The sequence below is a fragment of the Pelobates fuscus genome, chromosome 1 (genome assembly GCF_036172605.1).
Source record: "Pelobates fuscus isolate aPelFus1 chromosome 1, aPelFus1.pri, whole genome shotgun sequence".
Taxonomy (NCBI): Eukaryota; Metazoa; Chordata; class Amphibia; order Anura; family Pelobatidae; genus Pelobates; species Pelobates fuscus.
Genome location: NC_086317.1, coordinates 479,548,291 through 479,558,483, shown reverse-complemented (window position 1 = coordinate 479,558,483; position 10,193 = coordinate 479,548,291). Strand labels below are relative to the sequence as shown.

The window sequence follows — 10,193 nt, the reverse complement described above, 5'->3', positions numbered from 1 at the left end:
GTATTTAAATGTTTCTATCATATCCCCCCTGTCTCGTCTTTCCACCAAGCTATACATGTTAAGATCCTTTAACCTTTCCTGGTAAGTTTTATCCTGCAATCCTTGAACCAGTTTAGTAGCCCTTCTTTGAACTCTCTCTAAGGTATCAATATCCTTCTGAAGATATGGTCTCCAGTACTGTGTACAGTACTCCAAGTGAGGTCTCACCAATGTTCTGTACAATGGCATGAGCACTTCCCTCTTTCTACTGCTAATACCTCTCCCTTTATGAAGAGATGAGTGTAGAAAATAAGATCCCCCATAATGCTTAGAACTTGTTTATTGATCTATCCGAGAGTATTGCTGGTAGTCTTAATGTAACCAACTGCTATGTGTGTGGAGGTACTAATATGGGAGACCAATGGCCCTGGGAAGCAAAGGAGGTAATGTATTCTGGTTCTGAGACAATTGAACAGATAACATCTTCTCAAGCCGATTATCAAATGAGTGTTAGAGGTAAATCTCAGTGGCGATTAAAGACCTCCATTATAGGTTATGTTTGCATAGCAAGAAAAGGAATAAGGTTTAATACATCTGTAGGAGACTTGACTTGTCTAGGGCAAAAAGCTTATGATGATAATATAAAGAATACAACTTGGTGGTCGGCTTCAAATGTCTCGGAACCACCTAACCCGTTTGCAAGTTATACCAATTTAAAGGACGTGTGGTTTGACCTATCTACTACATCTAGTTGGAAAGCCCCAGCAAATTTGTACTGGATCTGTGGTAAGAAAGCCTATTCGGAGTTACCACAGGACTGGGAAGGGGCATGTGTGTTAGGTATGCTCAAACCATCCTTCTTCTTGTTGCCTATTGAAACAGGTGAGACTTTGTGAGTTAAGGTATATGATGTGAATCATAGAAAGAAAAGGGGACCCCTAGAGATAGGTACCTGGGAAGATAATGAATGGCCTCCCCAGCGTATTATAGATTATTATGGGCCAACTACATGGGCAGAGGATGGTACTTTTGGATATAGAACCCCAATATATATGCTCAACCGTATTATAAGGTTACAGGCAGTGGTTGAGATTATTACCAACGAGACATCGCAAGCGCTCAATCTCCTAGCGAAACATAATACTAGGATGAGGACAGCCGTTTACCAGAATAGATTAGCCTTGGATTACCTATTGGCAGTAGAGGGAGGTGTATGTGGGAAGTTTAACCTAAGCAATTGCTGTCTTCAAATAGACGATGAGGGGCAAGCAATAGCTGAGCTTACTAGCCATATGGTTAAACTAGCGCATGTGCCTACTCAGGTATGGAAAGGGTATAATCCAAGTAGTTGGTTTGGTAACTGGTATGAGCAGTTTGTAGGACTTAAGGCATTGGTAGGTGGAGTCATGCTAATCTTGATGCTGTGTCTTCTCCTACCATGTCTTATTCCTTTGGTAGTTAGGTCTGTGCAGAGCATTATAGAAAATATAGCAGAGAGAAATGCTGCTGCACAGATAATGGCTATATACAGATATGAGGCTCTAAATCAGGGAGAACCAGTACAGGAAGATTAATGTTGAGGGATTCATGTCTTTAGGGATTCGCAAAGTCTGGTCTGGTTCATGGCAACCTGAGGTATATGCAAACTATGGTTAAGTGATGCATCTGGAATTGTGAAATATCAGAAGCATCAAAGGGGGAATGTGGTGGAATCTCGGTAAAAATAAATTTAGTAGGCCGAGATTACCACGTTTTATGTGTACGTGCATATACTGGTGTATCGGTCGGTTGGTTGCACGTGGCAAAGATACAATCAGTAGTGTACGGAGCATGTGCAAGGATACAGGATATAGTATTCCCCTCCTCCATTGTGCTGGACAAGCCATGTGGCCAAACAGGAAGTTAGTTCTTGTTCGATTGATTGGGTAAGAGTATGTGTGGGTAGAGCTGATTATGGGTGGAGTTACATGCCTATATAAGGAACCTACACTATTGTTCGTGGCTCAGCTCTTGTTGTATTTTGGTGACATTAGTCCCACACACACACCATGACACAGACAGACACACACACACACACCATGACACAGACACACACCATGACACAGACAGACAGAGACACACACACACACACACACCATACAGACACACACCATGACAAAATGACAGAAAACTCACACTGACACACATTACTCCTACCTGCCAGGGGGTTGTGCAGTGCAGGAGGCTGCTGGGGCAAGGGCACCTGTGCTGGAAGCTGCTGGGGGAGGTCTGCTGGCGGCCACTGGGGGACTTGTCCTGGCGGCCACTGGGGGAGGTCTGCTGGCGGCCGCTGGGGGACTTGTCCTGGCGGCCGCTGGAGGAGCTGCACTGGCTCTGCTCTCACGCCCTCGCACGCTGCTGAATGAGACCGGGGCCGGAATATGACGTCATATTCCGGCCCCGGTCTTATTCAGCTGCACGCTGGAGCGGGAGATCAGAGCCAGTGCAGCTCCCCCAGCGGCCGCCAGGACAAGTCCCCCATCGGCCGCCAGCAGACCCAGGTGTCTGCCCGGCCCCAGGTGCAAACGTCCCACCGGGAAATTTCCCGGTATCCCGGTGGGCCAGTCCGGCCCTGCTTCCCCTGCTCCAGCGTCTGGTGCTCCGGTGCCCATGTCTTCATGTGTCGTGTAGGTCCGGTTCTTCTTGGGCCAAAGTACTCCAGGGTATGGGTGGAAAGGCAGGCGCGGGAGTCAGAGGTGGGTGTATTTGCGGGTTCGCCTGCTCATTACAAGGTCTGTTGTGACTGCAGGAGCGTTGGGTTTTGCCGAATATGTCGCCCTCCGGGGTGTCCTTGTCCGTGTCCAGTTTAGTTTTCTGGTTCAGTCCCAGGGTTGGGTGGCTGTCACCACGGAGTTTCTGGTATGGCATGAGGTTTAGGGGCCGTGCAGGGGTCGGTTTCTGTGGATCCAAAGAGGCCGGTTTTGGGGGCCCTATGGGCACAATTGTGCCAAGTGCTCCCAGAGGTATGCCTCGTCATTTCTTCATTTCTTTGGGGCCATGAGAATTGGAGTATTGGTGGGTCCGAACTGGTCAGCCGGTAGGGGAGGATTCTGTTTGCGGATGTCCAGGATGGTCAGGACCTGGTGTCCTTCAAGACTCGTCCATACAAGACCAACATCCTTTGCAAGGGCAGGTGGGTCCCGCTGGCAGCGGTCTCAGGATTGGACGCCTGTCTGGTCCGGGCGCCGTACCTGGCTGGCCCAATCATGGTATACGAGGAGGGGAACTTCCTCTCCCATTTTCAATTAGTTTGGCGGTCATTCTTTCCGCATTGACTCTGCGACGGAGGCCTTTCGGCTGTGTATGCTGAATCGGGATGTGCGAAGGATAGGAAGGTGGAACTCTGGGAGATTTGTTCCAGAGTGCGGTACGCTGGTTTGCTCCGTTGATTGTTTTTTCCTTCTCGGGGCGGATGATTGAGCACTCGACGGTGGAGGTTCGGAGGTTCAGCGCCGGGGGGACATGACGTGGGTCTGGCTCCTCCCGGAAGTGAAGTGGTCAGGTTCTCTCGCTTGCGGGGGGTGTCATTGGTTCTGGTCATTCCCCCTGGGGGGGTACTGACCTGGGGACGGTGCGCTCGGAGACTTGGTGGACATAGGGAAGCGGGACTTGTCCCAGATCCTTATGTAATTTCCGGGTTATTTTTGCATGGTGTGGTCGGAGGTTGTGGCGAGGAACTATTGGCGGCAAGCACACATCTGGAGTGCGTTGAAGGGCTGCCGCGAAGGGTTCAACCGTTGGGTTAAGCGGTTCGTTATAGGGGTTTTGGGGGATACCCATTTCATCAGGTTTTGAGAAGGAGGCGTCAGATTTGTTGCGGCCGGATGGGGTTCATTTGACTAAGGTCGTGCTCGACCATTTTAATCTGGCCATTCGCGAGACGGTGGAAAAGGCCATGGTTGGTTTGTTTGGGGTCCCCTGCTGATTTTAGGCTTAAAACAGTGGGGTTGTGGCAGGGGGGTGTCCTTGCCAAATAAGGGATGGTTTGGTACCATCCTCCCCCTGTCTCTTATGGTGAACCAGGAGGAGGTACCAGGTTAGACGTGTCCCCACTGGGTTGTAAGTCGACCAGTGGGGAGCATTATGGTTGGGCCCCACCGAGTTGGTGGGGAGCCCGGAAAAGGAAGATGTTTTTATTATGCCGAGGGGGGGAGGTGAGAGCCTTGGGGAAGTTATATTGGCAAGGACGGTTTCTTTGGTTACTGTATGACTATATGCAAATTGTTTATGTTAATTTATGATAATTATTATTTCGTTATATGTTAAAGGAGTTATACAGTATTTGGTTGTGTTAATAATTGCTGTGGCCTGTTTTCTCCAAGAAGTTGTCTGTCGTTATTTGAAGGGGTAAATTATGGTTTTATGGGGGATGAAGGGAATGCTATCCAATGCCCACTACGTACATGCATGATACAATCCAATTTAGATAACTTGCCGTTTCCTTGGAAGGTTTTCAAGTAATGTAATCCGACTAGAGGAAGTAGGAACAATATCACAGGTAGTCCAAGGTCAAGGGAAGGTGTTATGGTTACTCCCAGGCTAGCTGGAATCTGGACCGCATGGATAGTCTGGATCTCGGTTTAGGGAGAGAGAGAGGAGCCGCTTTGTCTCGATATCCAGAAGGATCCTGTAAATGTAGAACAATCCCACTAGCTATTTTACAGCTAGGATAATCTTTCCCCACAAAACGAGTCGAGGCTGCGATTTGAAGGTAAAGCAAGAACTGAACTTTTATTCACCTAACTTCCTTATAAAGGATTCTCCCATGCAAGGGAGGGATTTACAAGAATTACACAAGACACCAATCATACATGAGTTACCTCCCACATATTTCCTCCCCTCAGATAAGCAAGTAACACAATTAACAAGCACACAATTTTACCCTAGTTTTGGATGTACCCCAAATACTTGGGGTATGTGGCGAAACCGACCTTGCCATGTGTCCTTGGAGGGGGCTGCTTGCCCGCCTCTTGCCTTTGGACTATGGCCCTGGGAGATTGGGCCCTTCTACAAAACGTATTCGGCCCTAACAGAGTGCATGTCACTCATTCTGGCCCTTTAAACACAGTAGGGCCATTCGGTACTTGCCCTGTGTGAGCAGTGATACCCCCAGATAGCTATGCCATGGAGCCTATTCATATAATGAAAGACTATGGGAAAGACTTTGGCTCCATGGCAATTAAACTGTACTTGTGTGGTCTGCGTGCCATTCACCTAATAATGTGCACGCAGACCTGAGCTATCTGGGGATATGTTACATGTCTGTGTGTAATGTATAAAAAGTGACTTTATATATTTTAAAACATAATCCTGTATTTAGGTCCCCACATGTGTAATGGAGTTTGTCTTTGACCTGGGAGATAATTGGATTACTTCTCCAATTATCTCCAGGGCAGAAGGGAGGAAGCCATGATGCATTGTGGGGATGTTTTACTTTTACTGTTTGAGCCAGATTAAAATACTGCCAGCCAGGGGGAACAAAAGATACTTTTACTAACTTTTGAACCCCTGGTCTGATTCATGTATTTTTATGTGAATGTGATGTATGGTTTTAAAGTTACAGAGTATGTGTGGAAACTGTATTTTACTGTATGTAATAATTATGTTAATAGCTTATCTGAGGGGAGGGGATGTGTGGGTTGTATTGTTACTTGATTGGTTATTTTATGCCTCCCCCTGGGTGTGTCCTGTATGTGCAGAACTGTAATAAAAAGCAGGCTGGGTGTTCCAGACCTGAGATTCTGCTTGACCCTCAAACCGATGTGTCGTCTCGTTTTTTGGGGAATTGGATTGTATGCTGACTGCCAGGAGTGTAAGCGGATTGTATGCTTTTCCTGTTCAGCTATTCCAGGGTTCGTGTGTTTCCAGTTCGGGAGTTGAAAGATTTGTACAGTTTGCAGTCTGGGAGATTGGTGCTTGCAGTAGCTGCTGGTCTATGGAAAAGGGGCATATCGCCTAAACAATTTTTATCCCCTTTTGAGCAATACGGTCCGTTACAATTGGTGGCAGCGGTGGGATCGTTCCTACAACCAGAGGGACAGCTACAGACAACACCATTCCTGGATTACAAATTGAGGGCAACGCTAGTACCCGTACAGCGACCCTATCTACAAAGGAACTCAGAAAATGGAGGAGAAGTTGCAGGATAGATTGTACGGTTCCGTATTCCGGAGGTCTGGAGCAGTGTCAGAAGAGGACATGTTGATGTACAGAGAGACTGCCAGAGCCAGATTGTGGGACGAAGCCCTAGAGGAAGTACAGTATTCAAGAGGGGATCGGAGCCGCAGCAGAAGGCAGCGAATCCTGTCTCGAATGGCAGAGCGGATGCCCCTCCTGAGGAAAAAGACCGAAGAAGCGTGGGTGACTAGACTCGAGATCTTAGTATATGGAGAACTGGTGCTCGACGACGCATACCAGGTGATACAGTGGTACGCAGCTCAGTGTGTCCCCGAGATGGCAGGGTATGAGTTCCCAGAAGGTGGAGATTACGCTGGCCCTGGCCTATTTTGGGATAATATCGAAGATGAGGACTTTGGGACAGCTACCGACTCTCGTTTTTGGGACCTGTGTTACGACCGAGAAGACATGCTGGGTCTCCCTAGCGCTATTGACCTCGAGGCAGACCTACGGTATTTGGTCACCCAGGAATGGAACCAGGAGTGGGATTACCTGCGACTCATCAATGAGGCCCGGGAAGAGACAACCGGCCCTCTTCCCCAACAGCAACCAGCGGTACACGAGGTAGCCGACCTCCTAGACTGGTCCTGCGAGGATCCCCAGCGGCAGTGTGTATCCCAGGGAGCTGAAGGTGCCGTCCTTCCTCCCCAGCAGCAGATTGTATCCCAGGGAGCTGAAGGTGTCGTCCTTCCTCCCCAGCGGCAGAGTAAGTCCCAGGGAGCTGAAGGTGCAGGCCTTCCTCCCCAGCGGCAGTGTGTACCCCAGGGAGCTGAAGGTGCAATCCTTCCTCAACAGCGGCAGTGTGTATCCCAGGGAGCTGAAGGTGTCGTCCTTCCTCCCCAGCGGCAGTGTGTACCCCAGGGAGCTGAAGGTGCAATCCTTCCTCCCCAGCGGCAGTGTGTATCCCAGGGAGCTGAAGGTGCCGTCCTTCCTCCCCAGCGGCAGTGTGTATCCCAGGGAGCTGAAGGTGCCGTCCTTCCTCCCCAGCGGCAGTGTGTACCCCAGGGAGCTGAAGGTGCAATCCTTCCTCCCCAGCGGCAGTGTGTATCCCGGGGAGCGAAAGGTGCCATCCTTCATCCCCAGCGGCAGTGTGTACCCCAGGGAGCTGATGGTGTCGTCCGTCCTCCCCAGCGGCAATGTGTAACCCAGGGAGCCGAAGGTGTCGTCCTTCCTCCCCAGCGGCAGTGTGTACCCCAGGGAGCTGAGGGTGCAATCCTTCCTCCCCGGCAGCAGTATGTACCCCAGGGAGCTGAGGGTGCCATCCTTCCTCCCCAGCGACAGTGTGTATCCCAGGGAGCTGAAGGTGTCATCCTTCCTCCCCAGCAGCAGTGTGTCCTGCAGGGAGCAGAGACCGTCAGTCTCACACCCCAGCAGCAGGACAAAATAATGAAAGGGGAGACAGCTGGTCCCCCTCTCCGCCAGCAGAGAGAGTGTCAGGGAGAGGAGCGTGTTAACCCCTCTCCCCAGCGGCAGCCTAACCCACCAAGGGGAGATGTTGAGCCCCGCAACTGTGCAGATGGGACCGTAGTCTCTGCGCTTACAGCCCAAGGGGTAGGGACGGTCGGTCCTGTTCCCCAGCCCCAGAGCTGTGTACCCAGAGGGGAGAAAGTCGGTCTCCCCCTCCCACAACCAGGCTCCAATCAGGCTACTTCCGTGGTAGCGCTGGCACCAGGGCAGAGTACCGCTGGTCTCTGCCCACTCAGCAACCCACCAAGGCAGTCTACCAGCTCCCCGCACAGCCGTGGTGAGGAACCTGAACCTGGACAAGCTGCTACTTTATCCAGGTGGAGTAAACATTTATTGTGGGTGGGAGGTACTGCTGTTTGTGCTTCGTGGGTGGGTTGCTGGACTAACCAGGGCACTGACCGGCAGGAGGTCAGATACCCTGTTAGTCTGGGGGGTAAAGGGGAGAAGTGTGGTGAAACCGACCTCGCCACGTGTCCTTGGAGGGGGCTGCTTGCCCGCCTCTTGCCTTTGGACTATGGCCCTGGGAGATTGGGCCCTTCTACAAAACGTATTCGGCCCTAACAGAGTGCATGTCACTCATTCTGGCCCTTTAAACACAGTGGGGCCATTCGGTACTTGCCCTGTGTGAGCAGTGATACCCGCAGATAGCTATGCCATGGAGCCTATTCATATAATGAAAGACTATGGGAAAGACTTTGGCTCCATGGCAATTAAACTGTACTTGTGTGGTCTGCGTGCCATTCACCTAATAATGTGCACGCAGACCTGAGCTATCTGGGGATATGTTACATGTCTGTGTGTAATGTATAAAAAGTGACTTTATATATTTTAAAACATAATCCTGTATTTAGGTCCCCACATGTGTAATGGAGTTTGTCTTTGACCTGGGAGATAATTGGATTACTTCTCCAATTATCTCCAGGGCAGAAGGGAGGAAGCCATGATGCATTGTGGGGATGTTTTACTTTTACTGTTTGAGCCAGATTAAAATACTGCCAGCCAGGGGGAACAAAAGATACTTTTACTAACTTTTGAACCCCTGGTCTGATTCATGCCATTTTTTAATATGTTGTTCCCCTGAATGGATTGGTTGTGGATATGTATTTTTATGTGAATGTGATGTATGGTTTTAAAGTTACAGAGTATGTGTGGAAACTGTATTTTACTGTATGTAATAATTATGTTAATAGCTTATCTGAGGGGAGGGGATGTGTGGGTTGTATTGTTACTTGATTGGTTGTTTTATGCCTCCAGACCTGAGATTCTGCTTGACCCTCAAACCGATGTGTCGTCTCGTTTTTGGGGGAATTGGATTGTATGCTGACTGCCAGGAGTGTAAGCGGATTGTATGCTTTTCCTGTTCAGCTATTCCAGGGTTCGTGTGTTTACAGTTCGGGAGTTGGAAGATTTGTACAGTTTGCAGTCCGGGAGATTGGTGCTTGCAGTAGCTGCTGGTCTATGGAAAAGGGGCATATTCCCTAAACGATTTTTATCCCCTTTTGAGCAATACGGTCCGTTACAGGGTACATTCATAAATTTAGTATCCCCAGATAGTCCTAGTCTGTGGGTAAAACATAGTAAAAAATCATCCTATTCGGTAAAGGGGTTCAGGAGATATGGAGCTTCAAAGTTTTGACCGACCGCACAGACACACTAGCCGAAAATAGTTCCATAAGATTTGGCCTTGCGGTCGGTCCTCGTTCGTGCGGTAAAAAGGCATGAAAATCTTGTCATACATTCAGTTCTTGATGGTCGCTAGAATCCCCATAGTCTATTAAGTCTTTCTACCGAACGGCCGGTCGGTCGGTAGTTCCAACACGAATTTATGATGTCCTGGATGTCTCAGCGGTGTTCACCTGTTTGCGTATCCGTTTTTAGTTCCAGGCGATTGCTGGCAAACACCGCTGTTCGTGCGTAAGATGGCCGCGACCACGTGCAAAGTCCCGAAATGGCGGCCACCTATGCTTAACACAAAGGATTCGTGCTGAACCATGAGAACGGCTGAAATAGAGCTGGGAGGTAAAATAGCACTAAAATGCACACCAGGGTAATAGTGATTCACATGTAACCAGCAACTTGGTCCTTTATATATCCAGCTGTATTATTATTGAGAGTGTCCAGGCAGGATTCATAGTTCCGTCACACAGGGTAAATAACAGTTTTGTAACAGTGCTCCCTTTTTGTGAAACACTCTGGCAGACACTGTCTGACCCCTTTTCGGGGCAGACTAAGGCTGTCCAGACCGCTAGTTATGCTGGGCTGAGGTCTGTTTGTCTGGACAACCCGTCGGCGTTGCCATTCTGTTTCCCAGGTCTGTAGGTAATGGTGAAGTTGAAGGGTTGCAACGATAAACTCCAACGTAAAAGTCTGCCGTTATCCCCAGAGACCCGGTTTAGCCACACCAACGGGTTATGGGCTGTAACCAGAGTGAACTCTTGTGCATACAAATAGGGAGTCAATTTCTTCAGTGCCCACACCAAAGCCAAACACTCTTTTTCTACCGCTGCATAGTTGACTTCGCGTGGCAGGAG

At 49.4% G+C, this 10,193-nt stretch overlaps 1 pseudogene; it reads left to right on the top strand.

The window, feature by feature from the left end:
- The first annotated feature begins 317 nt into the window (after window positions 1-317).
- Window positions 318-1,457, top strand: LOC134600054 (endogenous retrovirus group 3 member 1 Env polyprotein-like; annotated as a pseudogene).
- The last annotated feature ends 8,736 nt before the right edge of the window (window positions 1,458-10,193 follow it).